Source organism: Capra hircus, chromosome 21, assembly GCF_001704415.2.
Source record: "Capra hircus breed San Clemente chromosome 21, ASM170441v1, whole genome shotgun sequence".
NCBI classification, from domain to species: Eukaryota; Metazoa; Chordata; class Mammalia; order Artiodactyla; family Bovidae; genus Capra; species Capra hircus.
Window position 1 is genome coordinate 52,243,758 of NC_030828.1, and position 4,099 is coordinate 52,247,856.

The 4,099-nt window shown below is 42.4% G+C and overlaps 1 pseudogene; it reads right to left on the minus strand.

The window, feature by feature from the left end:
• Positions 1,597-3,888, minus strand: LOC102179604 (annotated as a pseudogene).

Consider the following 4,099-nt stretch of genomic DNA (forward strand, 5'->3'; position numbering starts at 1 on the left):
ACCAATCAGTAACAAGGTAGCTCCCAGGAGCTGCATCAACCCTGATTGTTCCCTATCCTAATATGAAACTGATCAGACTCTTCATCAGGGCATTTCAGTCTGAGAAAGCAGCCAGATTAATGATTTTTCAACAAAGGTTTATTTAGATACAGCTTAGGGAGGGAAAGCTAAACATTAGGAAAGTATTGACTCCTGGAGAAATCAAAATTGTGCGGCCAAATGAAAGCAAAGAATAAAATTTGGATAAAAATGTTTCTCTGAGGGTAAAATTCAGTTTCCTGAGAGATTTAAAATCAAACACATAGTAAGAGAATGGTTTGCAAAGTGGGTTTCAGGCCCATCCTTTCCTCTTCCAACTTTTCTTAAACACTTCTAATTCTGGTTTTATCATTTGTGGTTTCAAGAAACATTTCCTTTTTTAAAAAAGGGAATCTGATGCCATCTCCATCCCTTTGCTATTGTTTGTTCTTTAAGTTTAAAAATCACTGCTATGAGCAAAATGAGACCTATGACATACTTTCTTTGTCAGTAGTACTCATCGCAGATTTGAACATTATCCTATAAAATAAACGAGTAAAAGAAGTTCCTAGGACGAAGTTAAACTGTGCTGTTCCCACTGCCCCTAAATCTTTTCTTCCACTGCTTCCATGCTCTCAATATTTCTGGACAGTGTGAAAAAAATTTTAACAAACATTCCAGCCACACCTTAATCCAAAAACATTTCATTCAACAGTTGCAGAGAATTTCTTTGAGAAGGCAAGGCCCTAATTTACAGACATCTGTAGAATGAGAAAGTTGAATTACCAAAAACAGCACCCGTGACATCAGGGCAGACTTTGTATAGTGTTCTTCAACATACTCACTAATAAGGAACAACCAAATCCCAGAATTGCACTCTGCACTCATGGGTACAGAAGACCAGAGTGGAAACAACCCCCAGGGAAAATGCTTAACACACGGCCATTTTTCTTTGATGGAAATGGAGAAAAGTGGAACCCAAGCTTTGGCCACTTATCTAGTCTTCATTGCTTCAATGAAACAGAACAAATCCATGGAAAGGACTCATTCAGCAAACATAACTTCTTTCCATATATTTTTCCTCCACTTCAAGTTAAACAAAAAGTTGTCATTTTAGAATCACTGATTACATATTTTTCTAATTAGAAAAAAGTATACTTGAATACATAATTTTATTGCTGTGTATAACAAAAAAAAAATTTAACTGATTTGTAGAATCCATCCAGTAACATGAAATTGAAGTCCATTTCTCAGGAGGATGTAGTTACAGTTGAATGTATCTGATGCTCGTACACCAAGAGTAAGAAAAATCCTTGCATGTCATGTGGTTCTCATTGCAGTCATCTGTGTCATCTCTCAGAAGGCAAAAGAATCCATTTGATATTTCAATAAATATCAAAGTAATCATTAGCAAAAAAAAAAAAAAGCTTCCATGGAGCAGAGATCCAAGAAAGAGCAGTTCTGATGAATGATTTATAGGATCGAGTGAGTCCATCTTTAGTCCAGTGAGATGACGTCAGGAATATTACTTCCACTGTCTCACTTCTGCTGCTGGATGAACTCACATGAGTACTGCTTTCATGGGGGCTGGCGGTGGTGACAGACATACTGCTCGCTGTTAAGGGTGAGGTGAGACTGGGGATCAACTAGATAAGAGAAAGGAAATCCAAACCTGGCAGATCTGAGGACATGCTTGAGATTGGCATGTGGTGGAATGGCAATGAGTAGTCTGTTAATGAAGGCAGAATAGCAGCAGGATCAATGGAAGTCATACTGGGCACACTTACAGAAGATGGCTGATACCTGAGAACCCCTTTGGTTGGGCTGCTTGGTGTTTCTGACATAAAGATGCATTTCCTTTTGGCAGGAGGGTCTTCCTCTTAATCAGAAAAGCCTTCTATTGTTAGGTCAATGACATCCACTTTCTTCTTGCTTGTCTCTTTGGCTACAGTCACTGAACAAGGCTTACCGAGGACCCTTGAAGTTTCTGTTTTTGTACATGGCTGGCTGGATACTTTCATAGCTTCTTTCTTCAGTCTCATTGGACACCAAGAACCATCTTCTTGGAATTTTATCTCATCCACATCGGAACAGTCATTGAGAATTTCCATAAAAAGCCCATCTAAAATTAGACTTTCATAGGCAGCTTTTTTGTCACACACAGGACAAATCCAGGTGGGTTTCTTCTCATTCATTTGCAGATAAAGAGCAGCATCAAAACACTGTAAGTGTGCACAAGTCACTGCACAGCATGGGACTGTCAGCTTCATTTCCCTAAAGGGCACATCAAGGACACCCAAAGGCTGCTGCTGCTGCTGCTGCTGCTAAGTCACTTCAGTAGTGTCCGACTCTGTGCGACCCCAGTGACAGCAGCCGACCAGGCTCCCCCGTCCCTGGGACTCTCCAGGCAAGAACACTGGAGTGGGTTGCCATTTCCTTCTCCAATGCATGAAAGTGAAAAGTGAAAGTGAAGTCGCTCAGTCGTGTCCGACTCCTAGTGACCCCATGGACTGCAGCCCACCAGGCTCCTCCGTTCATGGGATTTTTCAGGCAAGAGTACTGGAGTGGGGTGCCATTGCCTTCTCCACCCAAAGGTTAGTGGTAGCAATTTCACTGTCAGGCTCCTCAGCAAGTTTTTCTTTAATTAGTGCTCTGGAATGATCAGGGTTTCTAATACCTTTCATTTGTATCCTCTGTAATAACATGGCTGATGTGAGTTTTTGTACAAGTTATACAAATATGGAGTAATTCTAATTTCTGATGCTCAAGAAATGGAAATCTGTTTTGGCACAGCTGAGGATAAACTAACTAAAGATGTAATATTCAAAGGCCATCCAAGGCGCTTCTATTCAATCCCATTTTCAGGTGGTGGTGCATAGCCAAGTAAAGGAAACAACTTCCCATTTACTTTCATATGGAGACTACTGGGATAGTTATCTTCTTTGGGGCAACTTGTCTCTTCCAGGTAGTCTCAGTTGAACTTGTACTGTATAATCTCTCCTGCTGCTGCTGCTGCTAAGTCGCTTCAGTTGTGTCCGACTCTGTGCAACCCCAGAGACGGCAGCCCACCAGGCTCCGCCGTCCCTGGGATTCTCCAAGCAAGAATACTGGAGTGTGTTGCCATTTCCTTCTCCAATGCATGAAAGTGAAAAGTGAAAGTGAAGTCGCTCAGTCGTGTCCGACTCTGTGCGACCCCATGGACTGCAGCCCACCAGGCTCCTCCGTCCATGGGATTTTCCAGGCAAGAGTACTCTCCTACCACCTGGCAAAAAAATCCCTGGAAATTCGTATCTCTCTAACTTGTTGAGATGTCAGAGTAAAAATAAAAACTTCTCTTGAAACTGCTGGACACTGATTTGAACCAAACTCGTCGGCTTGATGAGAACATCTAAGACCTCATAAAACGGTAGTTGTTTTTTTTTTTTTTTTTTACTGCACATCACGCTGAACAGGAGGGATTCGGGGAGATGGCTGCCGCATCTCAAATGTGGGATTAGTACCTTGAAGCAGCACAGAACCAGCAGGAGAGCATGTCGAGTGAGGTGTAACTGAAGTGGAAGGCCATGAGTGGGTTCCAGCCACAGCCAAGTCAGGTTCTACAGGTAAGGAGCTCCCATCCAAACTGAAAACCAGTGATTTGATTGTGGATAAATCAAAAAGGCCTTCAAGCATCCACGGGTATCGGCGTCTATACAATTCTTGGATTTTAATCTGAACCACAGGGCTGCAGCCACTCTTCAGTAAATGCAGCGCCCTCATCAGGAGGTCATGCTTATGACCACTTTTATTTGGTCGGGCAAAGCCTAGTAACACTTGTAGGTCAGAAACCCTAAAACTAAAAACCATATTCAACTCCTCGAAATCTGCCATTTTATACCAGCCGCCGCCACTGCTGCCACAGCACCCCCTCCCGCTGCCGCCAACAACACGGCCACCACTTCCGTATCATCATGCACTGGGGGGCCCCCGAAGAAGCCACTGCAGAAGGGCCCATCCCTTTGTCCACTTTTTTTTTTAAATTTAAATTTATTTATTTTAATTGGAGGCTAATTACTTTACAATATTGTATTGGTTTTGCCAC